Source organism: Schistocerca cancellata, chromosome 6 (assembly GCF_023864275.1).
Source record: "Schistocerca cancellata isolate TAMUIC-IGC-003103 chromosome 6, iqSchCanc2.1, whole genome shotgun sequence".
In the NCBI taxonomy this organism is placed as follows: Eukaryota; Metazoa; Arthropoda; class Insecta; order Orthoptera; family Acrididae; genus Schistocerca; species Schistocerca cancellata.
The window spans coordinates 233,510,665-233,530,940 of record NC_064631.1 but is presented as its reverse complement, the minus strand read 5'-3'; positions in this window follow the sequence as shown (position 1 = coordinate 233,530,940).

Below are 20,276 nucleotides of genomic sequence, written 5' to 3'. Positions count from 1 at the left end.
TCTGCTGGCATAGCCCGTTAATACCATATTTCGCTGCACTGTCCTAACGGATACGTTCATCGTAAGTCCCACATTGATTTCTGCGGTTATTTCACGCAGTGTTGCTTGTCTGTTAGCACTGGCAACGGTACGCAAACGTTGCTGCATTCAGTCGTTAAGTGAAGACCATCGTCAACTGCGATGTTCGTGGTGAGAGGTAATGCCAGAAATTTGATATTCTCGGCACTCTCTTGAGACTGTAGTTCTTGGAATATTGATTTCCCCAACGACTTACGAAATGAAATGTCCCATGCGTCTAGCTCCTACTACCATTCTGTGTACAAAGTCTGTTAATTCAATGTCGTCCGACCATAATCGAGTCGGAAATCATTTGACATAATCACTTGACAAATAACGGTTTCGAAAATGTACCTTGTGTACGAGATACCCGTGCACATGTGCAGATGTGCAGTGGCGGAGTAGTGTTTAGCGCACCTGCCTAGAGAGCAGAAGTCCCAATTTCGCTTCAGTCTGCACAAATGCATCATAGGTGTTTGAAATTCATCCAATCCATATGTGGCATACAGCAAACCAGTGCTTAACAGTATTGGTTAAAACAGTCTAGGTTGCAATTTCAGTTTTTTATTTTTCAACTACGCGTTTCGCCATATTTAGGCATCTTCAGGTTATCTTAATTAGATATTTCTTAGAAGGATCCTTTAGTCAGTGTCGAATATATCAAGCCAACATCGCCTTCGTTAAACTCAGTAAAGTTTTTACTGAGTTTAAATAAGGCGATGTTGGGCTTATATATTCGACGATGCCCTTTGGCTGCACTGACTGAAGGATCCTTCTAAGAAATACCAAATTAGGATAACCTGAAGATGACTAAATAAGGCGAAACGCGTAGTTGAAAAATAAAAAAAAACTGAAATTGCAACCAAGACTGTTTTTAACCAATACAGATGCTTGAGGCTTGAAAAGGTCTCTGGAACCACCTAGTCTGATTTGATACCATTATGCACCTCAAATGTCAGCATTCAGGCACGCTGTCAACGGAACTGAAAGGAACAGTGTCTCACCGTAAAAATATTTATGGAGAAAAATTTTGACTTTAACTGAAGGACGGTGGCATAATCTTTCAGCATCGGAGGTACTTTTTGCTATGTTCATTTAGTGAACGTTTAGTTTTTATGTCTTTGTAGCTATATTTCATCGCGAGATTTACTATCGCGCTGCAGTCCAAGGGTTCTATGAGGATTTGTTACTTTTCCTGTGACTGTTTGAACAAAAAGATAACGAATATTTAAAAGCAATAAACGATGCTGGTCAGCACCTGAAGATGAGAACAATACTGCGTTTGAACAAGAATAAAAATAGAGGAAACTACTTTCATTAGAAATGTATTTTTCACAATGAAAATGTCAGCACTATTGTAGTAGAAAAATTAGTTTTTATAACGTTATTTGGTATTTAAAAGGAAAAAATTACACAATGGATAACGTAAAAATCTCCACACATCGCTTTCTGAGGGTATGTTGGTGTTTTGTATGTACGCCGTCTGTCCAAAAAGTTCTCTGACCGACTTTATTTCCGGCACATTAGTTACGTCCGCGAAATAGCTACGGTGACACCTTGAACTAACAACTGTAAACAAGTGATGTGCGTTCGTCCAGTCAGTTGTGAGCAGGTAGAGTTAAGTAGTTGGCGTGCGGGCGAAGGCTGTCAGTGTTATTGTGTCACAAATCACAATGCAGCAACGTCGCTAAATCAAGCGTTCAAGTCATCCTCCAGAACGTTTTGAAGAAAAGTGTCTGCAATTCTGGTTTGCACGCCTTGACTTCCGAAGATAAACAAAGGTGTGTGAACCCCTGCCCCGACTTGATTCAAATGCAAAACGCGGACAATTCTTTTCTGGAAAAAATCGTCACGTGTACTGAGACATGGTATCATTAACATGAACCTATCAGGAGACGACAAAGTGCGTAAATTCACGTGAAGGATCGTGCTTTGACGACAGAACTGACATTCAAGCCAGAGTGTAATGTGCGAGTTGAACAATATCCAAATTCAGTCTGAAACGTTACTGAAGCAGAAGAAGAAAATGACGCAGCTCGATCACCCAAATAATTTTAGTTTCATTGACAACGACTGCAGGGTTATACCTTTTCCCCATTCTCGTTCAATAATAGCGTGCACTCTCTACTCCTATTTAGCGGAAAATGACGAACACATGCTAGACCGAAATATTGCGAAGTTCCAGCGACGCTACCCTGCACAACATTTCATAGCTTCATCAACATTCTTTATTTCAGATAAGTTAGGCCGTGCAATTGTACTATTTAGAAGACGTTCATGAGTTATTAAACTCGAATCTTTCTTTTTTTCGGACGAAGAGTTCTAAGTGATATCTTAATTACCTAACTACAAATAGTGCTCGAGAGACTGCTGAGCCAGCTTAAGAAAATATCTGTTAGATTTCAGTTTTGACAGCACTTGGTCACAACAGTCAATATTAGGTATTTTGTGTATGATAAATTTATTAATAGTGCATAACAGTGCTTCATTCTGACAACGTGTTAATTCTGTAAGTATTAGCTGTTCCAATTTACTGCATGGTATTCACCCATTTCGACAATCACCTGACAAATGATCAGGCTAGTAAGTATTATATGCAGATGTTTTATGTCATACTTTCTGGCATGTTACACACACCCACGAGAATCATCTCATTTTTTGGGTCTATGGAACTAAGACTTAATCTTACCTAATCTAACTTTGGGAAATACACTGCCATTTGTGAAAACTGCAACACCAAGAAGGAAACCCATGAATTCAATTAATTTAATACCACAGGTTAGCTACGTAACAGGTAACGAATGATTACCTTTTCAAACCTGTACATGTCCTTTGAGCCCTACTATAGAGTATGTCGTGTGGCCACCATGCGCTGCAATTATAGCTGCTATAAGCCGTGGCATTAAATGAATAAGGTTCTGAATACATTCCTGAGGGATTTCCTTCCACGCCGCTCTTCTCCGAGCCTACAAATCCGTGACACCAGTCGCGGGAGGATCGTGAAGCACCAGGTGCCGACCAACTATATCCTAGGCATGTTCGATTGGTGACATGTCTGGCGAATGTGCAGGCCAGGGAAGCAGTGGTACCCGTCGCTCTTCGAAGAAGGCCTGTACATTCCTCGCAATATGTGGATGGGCATTGGTCTGTTGAAATGTGACCTGTGGAGATGGTTGAAGCAGAGGGACTACCTCGGGCTCCACAACCTCCGTTAGGGACCGGTTACTGTTCAAAGTGCGCGCAATATGTACAAAGTGAGATCGGTTGTTGTAACCAATGGCGCCCCAAACCATCACACCTACTGTTTGTCCGCTATGTCGCTCCACAATGCAGTCCTCCAGCTTGCGCTCACCACGGTACCGCCGGAAATGTATGCGGCCATCAGTGTAGGACACGTTGAAGTGGGACTCATCATGTTGACACTCAACATCCCGGCGGGATTTTCTCTGCCTCGTGATGACTGGGTGTTGTGTGATGTCCTTAGGTTAGTTAGGTTTAAGTAGTTCTAAGTTCTTGGGGACTGATGACCATAGCTGTTAAGTCCCATAGTGCTCAGAGCCGTTTGAACCATTTTGAACACTCAACATCCAAGTGACGGTGTTTACGTGCCCAATGCAGTCAAAAGAGCTTGTGGTTTCTGGACAATGGAAGCCGACGTAATGGCATGAGTGCAACCAGTCCAACCTGCAGCAGACGGCGACGAACCGTCGATGCAGACAAGTTCACACCTGTTGCAGTGCTCCAGCGACGAACCAACACTGTGGATGACGCTGTACGGTCCGTAATGTCAATGCGGACAAGATGACGATCATCCCGTGCTGTGGTCATGTTCCGTCGTCCAGTTCCCGCTCGTCGCTGCGTACGACCTTCCTCTATCCTCTATTTCCACACAAGCATCACTGTCGTAGCAGCATGCCCTGTGAGAGCCGAAATGTCACGGTGTGACAACCCCGTTTCCCGGAGACAGATCATTCTGCCCCGTTCGAAGTCGCTCACATTCCGATATGGCTCCCCTTGACGTCGACGAGGCATACTGGCTCACAGCTGTATTGTTTCCACCTTTTAAGGCAGCTCTGCACCGACTACACTAGGCGCAACACCGACCCTGACACACCGACAAGAAAGGGCTCTGCTCGGTCTACGTGTACCTCATCTCGCTGCAAAACGTATCACGTATTGCTTGCACTTCCGTCGCCACTTCCACCAAGTGTGGAGCTGTTCGGATAATTCCTTCTCGGTGTTGCACTTTCCACAAACGTCAATGTAGATGGCACTGAATATATTTGCATCAAACACGATGTTAGTGTTGAAATATTACAGCTGGATGGTAGGAACTTCAGAGTAACCCCACTTAAACGGGCAGGCAAGACCGTGTAAATTTCAAATACCCCAAAAGCTCTTTTTCTTCCTGTTGATTACTAACAACCTCTTCATTGTGATAAGACTTTCTACATGCAATTTTGTCATATGATGACATGATGGAGACCGTGGTTGTTGTTTGAAGACAAATGTTGATGGTGTTGGGACAACTTTATAATTAATGTAACAATATCAACTAAAAAAAAAAAATCAATGTTTCTGTACTAGTGTAAAAGGCATTACAGGTGCGTAAATGAATGTATGATCCTTTCCAAACATAGGACATCATCGTCAAATGTTACGATATATCATAGCATCTATGATATATGTTTGTATGCTCTTTGTATGTATCAAAACATTTGGTGCGTGATAGAAATCTTCTCAGTGACAAATATAAAGTGTTCAGTGCGAAAAATTTACGTGTGCAACAATAAGAATCCGGTGGGAATGTATTCACATCTGTTGGACGAATGTTATGAAAACAAACACTACAAACGTAGTAACATGCAACGAAAATCTGTAACGCAACCATCTGCGTGTGGCATGTTTATAATTATCTTTTATTTATATTTTAGGACAATTAATCTGTAAAAGACACACCGCATGTCATAAAGAAAACGTGTAAACCGTCTGAGGATGAATCACAACGATTCGAAACCGGTAACGGTACCCTTTGAATAAAGTAACTGAAAGTAAATTTGTGGCTGGTTGCTGTCCAAAGACTTTCTATCTTCGTATTTTCGTGAGGTATTGTAAATTGAATAAAAAGTATTGAAATGGGGTGCACGTTTGCGTTTCCGTTACTTCTTTAGAGCTATGAACCTCCTTACATCTTTATTTCAGAACAGGAAAGTATAAAAATACAGATTTTATTAAATTATTCAACATTTTCTTAGTAGTGTCTGTCCCGCAAAATCTAAAAAAAAATTGTATCTTAAAATCACGGAATAAAATTGTTCCGGGTTTATACGTATTGTAAACAAATTGTTTATATAATAAGGAAAACAAAAGTCCTTAATATAAATGTATATTCTTCGAGGAAAATTATCAGGTGTTGTAATTTCACAGCTATGATATGATGGCGGAAAGCACATCCCCCAACAGCATCGAGAGAGTGTATTGGACTATTAGGAGATTAGTCTGGGCCTGTTTACCTCACTCCGTATGCTGTCGGAAGGCCCACTCTGTCAACCAAAATATTTGCTCTTCTCCTTGTACACTTCCTATAACATTATCTATACGCAATCTATGTGAGCTAAAAAGTAAGACGCTAACATAAAACTAGATTTGCAAGTCAAGAGTTTCCGTGACGCAAGATTAGTTTTCTAAAATAACGTAAATATTCAAATATCAGCACACGTAAATTTTATACAGGGCTCTACTAATCAAGACCTTTTCTGTAGTTGTTTACACTGATGGGTGCCATGAAAGCAAACATAATACTGCCCTTGCGGGTGCGATCAGCACTGGAAACGCTTTCGTTTTATATCAAACAATTCACTGATAGGGAAAGCAGTTAATACAAAGAAAAATTCGGATATGAAATTTTTTATTATCTCTATCGCATGTAGGTACACAGGACTACTAATTTCAGCAGGGCTAAGCTGTCATCTTCAGAATCTTAGTGAAGACGGCAGCTTAGCCCTGCTGAGATTAGTAAGCCAGTGTACTTACATGTGATCAGGGAGGTGAAAACTTCATATTTGAAGTTTTCTTTACATTATATTCATGATCGTGCTCCAGCTGAAAATGTCAGGTATTTACGAGGGCTGTTTGCAAAGAAAGGTTCAAAAATGGCTCTGAGCACTATGGGACTTAACTACTGAGGTCATCAGTCCCCTAGAACTTAGAACTACTTAAACCTAACCAACCTAAGGACATCACACACATCCATGCCCGAGGCAGGATTCGAACCTGCGACCGTAGCGGCCGCGCGGCTCCAGACTGTAGTGACTAGAACCGCTCGGCCAAACCGGACGGCTGCAAAGTAAGGTCTGATAGGTCACGAAATGGGAACGATAGGGAGAATCCGATGAAGCTTTGCATATATGCGTTGGACAGTGTTTCTACTATGTATCGATTATGACGATCCCGTCACGTCACTCTTTTCAGTATTAAGCACTTAAAAAAGAAATGAGGACGCCCCTGCAGCTTTTTCGTTTGATAGGTTTGGGCATCCACCATACAGCCAGGACGTGGCTCCCTATGTGTCCATCTCTGCTCACATGGACCGTTGTTAATAACAATATTTTGGCATAGACAACGAACTGCAGGCCAGCGTAGAGAAGTAGCGGAAAGCGTAGCAGCCGCTTAATATGACTAGGGTATTGGAAACTTGGTACAACGCTACGACAAATATGTAAGTCGTAGCTGCCACTATGTAGAGAAGTATCTGGAACCTGTAGCAAATTGTTGCAGCCGGCCGGAGTGGCCGTGCGGTTCTAGGCGCTACAGACTGGAGCCGAGCGACTGCTCCGGTCACAGGTTTGAATCCTGCCTTGGGCATGGTTGCGTGTGATGTCCTTGGGTTAGTTAGGTATAATTAGTTCTAAGTTCTAGGCGACTGATGACCTCAGAAGTTAAGTCGCATAGTGATCAGACCCATTTGAACCAATTGTTGCAAAGAAAATGGTTCTGATTTTCTCTGCGGTTTCCATTTCGTTACCATTCGGACCTTGCTTTCCGAATAGCCTGCGTATAATAGCAGTTAAATTACAACATTATTTATCAAGCTCCGTCTACAAACATGATATTACGAACTGTGAACAAGCTCAAGTTTTACAGGGAATGGATCAACTCTAAGCCACATACAATTACCAATGTTGCTGGTGACATGGTTTTTCTACTTAAGTCACTGACAAATAAACAACAGAGATTAGATGAACTGAGGCGGCGCAATTATGTGTATGTACTCTGCAGATCACTGGGATAATCAGATTGTAATTGTACAAGTGGAGTTAATTGATCTTGTACTTCTTCTATTAATGGATGAAGCACGTGAACGACAAAAACACATTGTAATCTATATGTAGAAAAAGAAAGAGATTCTAGCATACGTAACAAATAAATGAGGACGTTGGTTGGAAGTGGTGGTCCTCGACGAAGAGATTGACACACGACTTGATGGTTCGTATCAAACCAATCGGAACACTGATGACAGAAACGAGGAAAAAACAGCTATCTGCAAGATTTTTTGCGTCAGTATGATTGCCATGTTCTCACTAAACCGTGATCTTAGATCATCACTTTTCAATTTCGACATTTTGTATGAAGTATTTAGTGACATAATAAGGTTTTCAAGTGACACTACATACACTAAATTTATTATTGGATATCTAAATCGTTATAACGTTTCACTAGGCTACATACAGTGAAACATGTTCGATTTAAAAATCGCGGAACTATTTCAGCAACTTTTATTTACGTCGTAAGACTCAGAACTGAAACATGGAGGGAAGACGTTTTACGTCAAACTTGTGACGGCGGATGGAAGTCCATCAAAGAATGAAGTACTCAACAAAACGTGTCTAAGATTAGCACTAAAAATAAATGTTACGATTCATATTATAAACGTTCTTGAGATGTGTAAGGTATGCTAAGCAGACAATGATTTTGATCAGGGACTGTCGTCAGCAGACGCACGATTCCCAAGCTACATGAACAAGTATATTCAACAGTCAGTTCCACTCAACCACGTTTGTGATGTGAGAGGCAGATAAAGTACTATGACAGTGGCAACCAACCAGTTATTGTGGGATTACAATGCCCGATTCTAACCACAGTTGTAGAAATAGACCTACCCCATCAGTGGAATAAGTGACACTGAAAAAGAGCACTGAGACACACGATTACTGCAAGTTATATGTGTTCTTTAACAATGCGAACTGCTACCATACTGTTGCCAAAGTGGTGGTGCCTTCCAAATTTGGAACTTTTCAATGAAATCCATTGTATCTCATCCCTTGCTAGTGTATTCGTTTCTCCTGACGATGAGGCCAGTAGTTATGATCCTCGAAAGCTTGAGATTCAGTTTTAATTATATACATTGTATGTGTTTTCAGATTCTCATATAGGCCTAATTTTCCGGAACTGGAGAAAGAAATTTTTGAAGAAAATGTCAGTACCAGTTGCAGTCTTATTTTTTTTTATAAACCACATATTTATTATACATCCTTATCATTCTTTTAAATTAAATTTTTTGTGTTATATTTAACACTTGCCTCTGCCTGATTACCTATGTGCTCCCTACAGGCCCTACTTATAACTTGCCCGTCCCTTATCTAAATGCCACCTCCTGTCACATCTCAACAATCTCCTGCGACCTTCAGGAAGCCTGACACTGAAGTTTAGGTGACACATGTCGAGCACCTAGTTTACGACCGATTTCTCTAATATATACATTATTATGGAACTTTATGGTGTTTGTTGACAAGTTGCTTTTCAATATCATTTAGTTCAGATACCAATATCCATTTTAAAAGTAGACAAATTCACTCTACGTTATTTTTTAAATTGCTGCTTTCATGAAGTGTGTAGACGAGTTGTTTTGAATATTTGTGCATTTGAGTTGTTGTTGATGATGCCTATTGCTACATTCTTCAACATCTGACTAATTTTGCTGCACTTTGTTGTTTTTGTGGTAAGGTCTTATGGGTCCAGCGGCTACCTCGCACGGCGCACTTTTTTGTTTGATACTATTTAGATATTACTAGATAATGGCCTTGGCGGACGATACCGGTAAGAAGGAACATTATTTAAAATAAAAGTGGAGCTACTGCTGATACTACTTCTCATAACTATTACTATAGTTGCGAGATCTACACCAATATGCTCCATATGGTGGGCCACGAATTAGTTTGTTAATTAAAGTTGTCCATTCAAAAATATTTTAGATTCGCCGTTTAGTTAAGAAAATTTGTTACAAATACGTCAGTACGTCTCTCTTTGCATCCACTTGGTTTAACTTCCACCAGGAGGAGACAAGTTAGGTCTGCATCTTCCACTTTAATTGTTTCAAGACAGAGGAAAATGAGACTGCTGCAGATATACAGCTTGTCAAGTTAGTGCCTAATCGGTAGGAAAGATGTCTGACTTTAAAAATCACGACGAAAAAGTTATATAAAACCACGAAACTAATCGGAAAGAAATAAGACGTGATTACGCTGACGACCACATCTTATTGACCCTAATATCGACTAATAGATACCACCACAGCTGTAATTAATACTAATTTATTGGGTCACAATTGATGTCGTTCTTTGGAAGATCGTTAGATTCCCTGCGAGCTGTGCCAATTTCATGACATACAGAAGATGGACAAAAATATGGAAACACCAAACACACGATACAGTGTCGCGAATACTATGGTATAGCAAAACCATTGACATCTAAAATATTTTGGCGTCATCTCAGAATGGATAAACACAGGTCCTGTATGGTTTTCAAGAGTATCTTATATCATTATTCCTGCAAAATTGTGGTAGGTTCTGGTAACGGTAGTGGAGGTGTGTACCGCTACAGCCCAGTTCCGGACACGTTCTCAAGTATACTTACGATGTCTTCAACGAATGTGGGGAAAAAGAGCGTAAGAAAATCTTAGTGCTTAACTTTATTGATATTTACACCCGGCAAGAGCGTGAATAGAGCTCTTATTTGGCGGAGCGAGCACAAGAAAGAAGGATGATAATATGGGAGACCGGAATCTATACTTTCGTAAAATAGTTCTCCGAGTTCTGGTTATTTAACAGCACGCGACTCACCTCCTAGTTAATACAGGATTGCGTGGGGCGCTTTCAGAATCTGTTACAAAGTTGATGTCTACGTGAAGCGTCCAAAGGGACAAATACGTAGACGTAATCTCAGCGATTATATTTCATGTTATCACATTAAAATATTGCTGTAGGATACCTTAACCGTAGTGAAATTAATTAAAAAAAACCTTTGAATTAAAGAAAGTATTTCCTTTTTAAACGAAATAATCTTTGTTTTTCCAAGAAGCGGCCAGTGCCTACACTTGAATGAAAGATTTTAGTTTTTACTTCAATGTGAAATAAATTAATTTATGCACTTCCTTTTCTTTACTAATTATGATTTTTGAGTCTTTTTAAGCGTCCATTGATGACGGAATGCAATGGAACTCTAATGGAATAATTCCTACGCAAGATGTCGGCCAAGAATGGTCGATTGTTAGACAGTTACCGTTGTTTATCCAGCATAATGAAAACCTTGAAAAATAAACCTTATTTTTACTTCTGCACGAAGGTCACTATATACATGAAAGAAAAACGCACAATTAGCATAAATTGCAATGTATTCTTTAAAATTCACAACTTACAATAAGAAATGGCCGCCATAGCGCGCGTTTTCTTCGAGGCTAGAAGAGAGAGATAATGTAATAACGCTGGTGTTTTTGGTTTCTTGCACTAGCGAGTACAAGAACAATTACATCGTTACATAGATTCTATACAGATATCTTATAGGGTCTTTGCTTTTTTTATTATTTTGTTTCATTATGAGTGGTTCATGGTGTGGGTTCCTGTAGTCATGTCCTAGTTCATGAATCACGGGCAACGTATGAGTGGCCAAGTAAGTGGTCCCGACAATCGGTATACCAGTTACTTTGGAATAAGGCTGGGCATCTCGGACATATTCTGAGTCGTGGTCACCTTTGTGCTCATACGGCAAAGACTACCAAATCCACCGGTTAGCCCCTCAGCCGTTAGGGGTAAAACCCAATGGGACTGGGGGCAAGTAAGGCTAGCAACCTGCTTCCCTGGTACTTTAAATATGATGCTGGCAACAATCAGAGCAAAATGCCTCGGACCTTTGGAGGTGACGGAGTCCCACCTCTAACTGACAAACCAGGGACTCCTAAGATACGACTTGGCAAACAAATGGTAATGAGATGGGGAGCTCTTAATATCAATGGGGGCTACTTTGGGAAGAAGGTAGAGTTGGCAGAGGCTGCAAGTAAGATGGGGCTGGACGTTTTAGCTGTTAGTGACATTCGGGTAAGGGGTGAGAAAGAAGAGGAAGTGGGAGAATACAAGGTCTACCAATCAGGAATCAAAGCAGGAATAGCACAATGTGGTGTAGGGCTTTACATCAGGAAAGAAATGGAACCCAGCGTAGTAGCAATAAGGTATGTAAACGAACGACAGATAGATTTGACAGTGTCTAGCAAGAAAATTAGGACTGTGTCAGTATATTCACATTGTGAAGGGACAGATCAAGATAAGATGGATAGTTTTTATGAAGCACTCAGTGATGTAATTGTTAGAGTAAAGGACAAGGACACTGTTCTGCTCATGGGTGATTTTAACGCCAGGATTGGAAATCGAACAGTAGGGTATGAAAAGGTTATGGGTAAATTTGGAGAGGATATGGAGGCCAACAGGAACGGGAAACAACTCTTGGATTTCTGTGCCAGTACGGGCTTAGTAATCACAAACTCCTTTTTTAAACATAAGAACATTCACCAGTATTCTTGGGAAGGCAGAGGAACCAGATCTGTCATTGACTATATAATAACAGATCAGGAATTCAGGAAGGCTGTGAGGGGCACACGTGTATTCAGGGAATTCTTTGATGACACTGATCATTATTTAATCTGCAGTGAAATTGGGATTGTGAGGCCGAAAGTGCAGGAGGTCAGGTCCATATGTAGGAGGATAAGAGTGGAGAAACTTCAGGATAAGGAAATCAGGCGCAAGTACATAACAGCGATCTCAGAAAGGTACCAGTTAGTTGAATGTAGTCAATTACAGTCATTGGAAAAGGAATGGACAAGGTACAGGGACACAGTACTAGAAGTGGCTAAAGAATGTCTTGGAACAGTAGTGTGTAAAAGTAGGATGAAGCAAACAGCTTGGTGGAGTGATACAGTCAAGGCAGCCTGTAAAGGAAAAAAGAAGGCGTATCAAAAATGGCTACATACCAGAACCCAGGTAGACAGAGAAAGTTATGTTGAAGAAAGAAACAAAGCCAAACAGATAATTGCGCATCCAAGAAGAAATCTTGGGAAGACTTTGGAAACAGGTTGGAGACTATGGGTCAAGCTGCTGGAAAACCATTCTGGAGTTTAATTAGCAGTCTTCGAAAGGGAGGTAAGAAGTAAATGACAAGTATTTTCGACAGGTCAGGAAAACTGCTGGTGAATTCTGTGGATGCCTTGGGCAGATGGAGGGAATATTTTGAAGAGTTGCTCAATGTAGGTGAAAATGCGATCAGTAATGTTTCAGATTTCGAGGTAGAATGGGATGGGAATGATGATGGAAATAGGATCACATTTGAGGCAGTGGAAAATATGGTCAATATATTGCAGTGCAATAAAGCGACTGGGGTGGATGAAATTAAGTCGGAACTCATCAAATACAGTGGAATGTCAGGTCTTAAATGGCTACACAGGATAATTGAAATGGCCTGGGAGTCGGGACAGGTTCCATCAGACTGGACAAAATCAGTAATCACACCAATCTTTAAACATGGAAACAGAAAAGATTGTAACAACTACAGAAGTATCTCTTTAATCAGCGTTGTGGGTAAAATCTTCGCAGGTATTGTTGAAAGGAAAGTGCGAGTATTAGTTGAGGACCAATTGGATGAAAATCAGTGTGGGTTTAGGCCTCTTAGAGGTTTTCAGGACCAGATCTTTAGCTTACGGCAAATAATGGAGAAGTGTTATGAGTGGAACAGGGAATTGTATCTATGCTTTATAGATCTAGAAAAGGTTCAAATGGCTCTGAGCACTATGGGACTCAACTGCTGAGGTCATTAGTCCCCTAGAACTTAGAACTAGTTAAACCTAACTAACCTAAGGACATCACAAACATCCATGCCCGAGGCAGGATTCGAACCTGCGACCGTAGCAGTCTTGCAGTTCCAGACTGCAGCGCCTTTAACCGCATGGCCACTTCGGCCTCTAGAAAAGGCATATGACCGGGTTCCTAGGAGGAAGTTATTGTCTGTTCTACAAGATTATGGAATAGGAGGCCAACTTTTGCAAGCAATTAAAGGTCTTTACATGGATAGTCAGGTTGACGGTAAATTGAGTTCATGGTTCAGAGTAGTCTCAGGGGTAAGACAAGGCTGCAACTTGTCTCCACTGTTGTTCATATTATTTATGGATCATATGTTGAAAACAATAGATTGGCTGGATAAGATTAAGATATGTGAACACAAAATAAGCAGTCTTGCATATGCAGATGACTTAGTTGTGATGGCAGATTCGATTGAAAGTATGTAAAGTAATATTTCAGAGCTAGATCAGAAATGTAAGGACTATGGTATGAAGATTAGCATCTCCAAAACGAAAGTAATGTCAGTGGGAAAGAAATATAAACGGATTGAGTGCCAAATAGGTGGAACAAAGTTAGAACAGGTGGACGGTTTCAAGTACTTAAGATGCATATTCACACAGGATGGCAACATAGTGAAAGAACTGGAAGCGAGGTGTAGCAAAGCTAATGAAGTGAGCGCTCAGCTACGATCTACTCTCTTCTGCAAGAAGGAAGTCAGTACCAAGACTAAGTTATCTGTGCACCGTTCAATCTTTCGACCAACTTTGTTGTATGGGAGCGAAAGCTGGGTGGATTCAGGTTACCTTATCAACAAGGTATGATATGAAAGTAGCTAGGATGATTGCAGGTACTAGTAGATGGGAACAATGGCAGGAGGGTGTCCACAATGAGGAAATCAAAGAAAAACTGGGAATGAACTCTATAGATGTAGCAGTCAGGGCGAACAGGCTTAGATGGTGGGGTCATGTTACACGCATGGGAGAAGCAAGGTTACCCAAGAGACTCATGGATTCAGCAGTAGAGGGTAGGAGGAGTCGGGGCAGACCTAGGAGAAGTTACCGGGATTCGGTTAAGAATGATTTTGAAGTAATAGGTTTAACATCAGAAGAGGCACCAATGTTACCACTGAATAGGTGATCATGGAGGAACTGTATAAGGGGGGCTATGCTCCAGACTGAACGCTGAAAGGCATAATCAGTCTTAAATGATGATGATGATGATGATGATGTTTCATTATGAATTACCGTTATGACAGTTAGTTATATGAGCATTTTCAGAGTACCCGCGTGATATTTTCAATAATTTAAAGTCTTACAATTTTCATACAATGAAGGCTTTCACGACCGGATGGTACTGTTGTTGATAATTCTTCCGGGTTATATGGCCGTGGTCCATGGAATTCTTCTATTCCTAACGTTTCGTCCAATACTACGTTGGACAACCTCAGAGGTATGGCTGCCGACTCTGCAGGACTCAGCAGGACCAGCCATACCTCTGAGGATGTCCAACGTAGTATTGGACGAAACGTTAGGAATAGAAGAATTCCATGGACTACGGCCATATAACCCGGAAGAATTATCAACAACTTACAATTTTCGTTTTACATCGTTTTGTGTCCGATTTGTCGTCGCACGATTTAATGTCTTGTACTGCGTATCAGTACAGGTGGACAGCTATCACAAAGATCAATAACACTGCGATCTGTTGACTGTCGTAATCATGCGCCATACAAAAATTCATCAACGTGCTCACAAACCACTTCTGGAAGATATAAGTTGTGTGAACAGGTTGTGTAAGCAAGCGCTCTGATGTCTTGGAATACAGCACCAATGCTAGGGAACAAACTCTATGGAGTGGACCTGAACAACTAAAATGACCCACGCCAGTAACGTGACCTTGCTTAATACCCGTGGGGCTCATAGAATACCATGATATACGAGTAGATGCCCATATTATTACCGAACCTACGCTATTTTTCACGCTTGGGACGTAAACTCGCCCAGAAGTTGAAAGCAGAGTGAAATAAGACTCATCCGACCAAATGACATTCTTTCATTGCTCCACAGTCCTGGTTTTATGGCTTCAGCATCACATTTTCCTGTTACGTGCACTTGCGTCACTGGTAAGTGGTTGTGGAATTCCAGCTCTCTCTGTATCACTCTGCTTATGGAACTCCATTCGTGTTGGTTTGGTGCCGCCAGGACTCGTGAGTGCGATATTTACAGGATGGCGCACGAAATGTGTTACCATTTTGGTTTTGAATATAAACTTTATTATCAATACAATCAGAATGGAACATATACTACAATGAAGAGCCGTCCATGGAGTATTGTTCTAACTCAGCACATGCTCAATATGTCCACCATTCCGTTTCCTAACTTCCTTCAAACGAACGCTGAAGTTAGTGATTACCCTGCGGCACATGTCTTCCGTAATTTCACTGCAAGCTTGAAGAATAAGTCTTCTGAGCTCCATTAAATCACGTGGACGTTTCGGGAAAAATTTTTCCTTTACGTACCCCCAAAGAAAAGAGTCACACGGATTGAGGTCTGGACTATTGGAGGGGGGGGGGGGGGCAATTTTGTCCGTCATTGAAGCGACCTGGAAACCTGGGTGAAATGACCCGCATGTCGAAATGCTCGTTTAAAAACTCCAACACAGAGTTTGCAGTATGTGGCCTTGCTCCATCCTGCATGAACCACTACGTGTTGAAGGGCAAGGCAGTAGCAAGAAGCTGTGGAATGAAGCTATTGCGAAGCATGATCAAATAATGCTCGCTGTTCACAGTTTCTTCAAAGAAAAAGGGTCCAAGAAGTCCGTGACTGAAAATTGCTGCCCACGCTGTAAACCTCGGAGCATAATGCTGTCGTTCATGAAGCACTTGTGGGTTTTCAGTGGCCCAAAAGCGTACATTTTGTTTGTTAACCACACCGTCTAAATGAAAATGCGCCTCGTCTGAAAACCAAACGTCGTTGAGAGTTTCTTCCCTATCCTCCGCCCACTGAGCAAACAGTAGTCTCTGCTGCTTGTGTTCTTCAGTGAGCTTCTGTGCACAGGTCATCTTGTATGGGTACATATGGAGGTCACTTTTAAGAATTCGTTGAACGGAGGGTCTGGATATTCCCAGTTGCACTGCTGCCTTTCTACACGATTTCCCGGAACTTTTCTGTACAGCAACTCGAGCCGCTTCAATATTCTCCTGCGAACAAACGGGCTTAGGCCGAGGTCGCTTCGCTTCCAATATTGTTCCTTCCTGTACAAATAATATCGTACAACCTGTGGATGGTCTTCTTGCAAGGGACCCATCGTGTGTTAAACTGTTGTCGAAAACGCCTCTGAGTCACAGTAAGGCTTTTCGTTTCATGAAAAAGTAACACAATTGCCGATCGTTGCTGTGTCGTCAGTCTTCCATTGTCAGCCATTGCTGCTTACTAGTCTCCTAGCGGCAGTATCGTAAACTACACGTCATTTCATAACTCATTTGTTTTTCCAAGCTCTGCTGGTACTACTGTAGAGATCCCAGCGGGATATCTAATGTGCGTCGTAAATTGTGAAAGGAACAATTAGTAACACATTTCGTGCGCCACCCTGTAGTTCTGCAAAGACTTTTTTAGCTGTCTCACTCATATTTTCAGTCACAGTTCTCTGTAATGACCGTCTGTCACCACGATTTCACACCCATTTTCGTTCGCATTGTTAATGTTTTTCCACTTTGAATTTACCTGAAATCTTCAATCGTAGCCTCTTGAAACGTCAAATACTTCGGCTCCCTTGGTCACGAAAGCAGCCACCATACGAGTGCCAAAAAGTTTCCCAAGTTCGATGTTACCTATCTCCGACAAATGAACTACACGGAACACAGTTCTGACGACGACTGACTCCGGCAACATACTGAGGATATTGCACAGGTGCCGTTAGTGGCCAAAAACAATTAAGCAATCTGCAGGCGTTGATAGCATCTGTAAGTAGGCTGTTTAGGTTTTTATGTTGATAACGCCACGTAGCGCTCTATATGAAAATCACTGACTGTACTGTGTGAAGTCTGTGGCTGGTTTGCATTGTTGGAATATTTCCTATTCTTGTGTTGGGTAGTTGGATGTGAACAGCGCGTAGCGTTGCGCAGTTGGAGGTGAGCCGCCAGCAGTGGTGGATGTTGGGGAGAGAGATGGCGGAATTTTGAGAGCGGATTATCTGGACGTGTGCCCATCAGAGAGAGTAAATTTGTAAGACTGGATGCCATGAACTGATATATATATATTATGACTTTTGAACACTATTAAGGTAAATATATTGATTGTTCTCTATCAAAATCTTTCATTTGCTAACTATGCCTATCAGTAGTTAGTGCCTTCAGTAGTCAGAATCTTTTATTTAGCTGGCAGTATTGGCGCTCGCTTTATTGCAGTAGTTCGAGCAGCAAAAATTTTTCTGAGATAAGTGATTCATGAAAGGTATAGGTTATTGTTAGTCAGGGCCATTCTTTTGTAGAGATTATTGAAAGTGAGATTGCGTTGCGCTAAAAATATTGTGTGTCAGTTTAGTGTTGATCAGAATAAGTAAAGAGAGAAATGTCTGAGTACGTTCAGTTCTGTTCAGCTGTTTGAAAATCAAATAACGTAAGAGGTTTTCCAGCACAGTAAAATATAAATTTTTCTAAGGGGACGTTTCACACCTTCTTTTCTCGCGGTGTTTACATTTTTTTTTTTCTGGTCCTGTTATGTAACATTGGAGAAAATATATGGAAACAAATCAGTCACGACACAATAAACGTGTGTTTATTACAGCTGTGGTGATTTCCATTAATCACTGATATTAATCTGAAACAGTTTGATCACAGCCAGAGGACGCTTCTTATTGATTACTCTTGATAGCTGTTTTAGTGCACTTTGAAGATCCCGATAACTTTCCTATTCACGTGTGTTTTTAAACGAAACAAACTTGATAGGCCTGTTGTATTATCACGGTGTGGTACAGCGCCATTAGCAGCCCCGCTCAGTGTTATAAAGGAGCGCCCCGTTACAAGTTAGAGCAGTGCATTTCTTTCGCCATTATTATGATAACTACGGCCGGCTGTTGCGCGAAGAAACGCATTGCCGGCAGTCCAGCGCAACACCGGGGAAGCAACGTGCACCAGCGCCTCTCGGGATGTTATTAGAGTTAGCATAATCCCGCCGCTATTGAGCGCGCTGCTCAAGACGGGAGAATACGCGATAGTTCAGCCAATTACAGGCTCACGCTAAGGAAGGGCTTAAGAGCCCGTTAATCACTGTGCGTTACGAAGCCACGGCCGCTTCTGGGAGCACTTCAGGGCGGCGGGTTTATTACCGCGCTTTTGAACACTTGGGGCAGCCGCGTCGCCGTATTGACGCAACTTGAATCCATACTGCGGTTCGCTGAAGTTCTATCCCACAAAGCCTACTTTTGCATCGGCCATATTGGGAGCTATGCTGCGACAGGTGAAAAGATGCTACTGCATCCAGTGGCAATAGTGAGCATATTGTTACATCGCAGTATACTGTTTAGCGACTTTTTTCCAGAAATAATCACGTAACGTATGTAAAGTCATAGTGAAAGACCTATTTGATTGGAACATTTAATCGACATCGACAAATATCGTATACCACAGTAGGCCTACTAGTGACTGTCGAGAACTGACTAATGCTATTATTTCTCTTACACAATAATTAGAAACTGTCCCCGAACCACTTTTCCAGATTTGCCAAGGTGTTCTTATATTTGTGTTGTCATTATTTGTCAGTTATTTACGCCTAATGCCTTGTTTACCATCAACAGATTCATCAGCCCATGTTACTGTACCTCCAAATAGCTTATCTGAGCAGATTCACAATAGCTCCGTGCATGCGAACGGCCAAGTAGCAACACACGCGCTCTCCACTCGCAGGCAGGACGCCGAACACGATTTCCTTCCTCGTAGCTCTACTAGCTGTGACTGACACTGTCCATAACGACTCCGTGCATACGTACTGCCAACTAGTACAAACCCACTCTTAACATGTCGGCAAGCCGTTGAGCATAGTTTCCTTTACCTTTCCCGTAGCTACGTTGACAGTCACTGTCCCCTAAGTTCATCATGCATGCGCAGATCAACACAGAGACAGGCTACACTCGCTAGTCGTAAAGTACAAGCAATGTGGCTGTATGATCGTCTTTTCGCCACGGTCGTCAGTTGACATGTGGGAGAAAACTCGTGTCCGCCATAAGTCTTTGAGTTGTGTAAACATTGTTCTGAATTTAAAGTTCGAAGAGGTTTCGTCGTAGACTTCGCCCCACGGTGTTCCAACTGAACACCTATAAATCATCTTCAGGTGAGCGTTCGAAGACTTCAGTGGCTCACCTGAAGATGACTGGCAGGTGTCCAGTTGAAATATCGTGGAGTGAAGTTCACGACGACCGGCTGCAATCACAAAACTCTTCGAACAGCTTTGTTCTGTGTGTCATCGTGTTTAAGCTGTTGGTGTATCGTATTCTCTGATACGAATGTTGTGACCAGCCCCGCATTTCCCTTAACGAGCGCGGAAAACGGCCTAAAAACCACATTCGAGGCGGCAGGTGTACCAGACTGCCGGGTACACCAGATTGTGGTCTGCCGCACCTCCATGTCTCGCATCATACGCACTGCATGTTAAGCTACAAGAGCGGGTGCTCACTTCGCATTTCACCGGCCGTCCAAAACAGTTAAGGTCATTATTATAGAGATAGTAAATGATATCTTAAGTACGATGGCATACAAATCGAATGGTGGGGATGGGCATTTAGTTTCTTGCTGACGTAAACAACAGCAAGAGCTTACGCTCACAGGAAATTTTGAAAGTGATGACCGCCGATCTCGTTGCATCCACTGCAATGGCGCATATAATTCCACTGCATTCTCTCAAACGTTCCGGTCGTCTTTTATGTATGTTTGCAAGTGGGGATATTCAGCCGCAAAATAATTGTTAAAATTCATGGTCAAGCCTTCACGTGTCTTTTATTTTGCACAATTCGCTACTAGTTCCGGTCAGTGACCATTATCAAGCTTAGCTGGCATAAAGGCATGAAAGT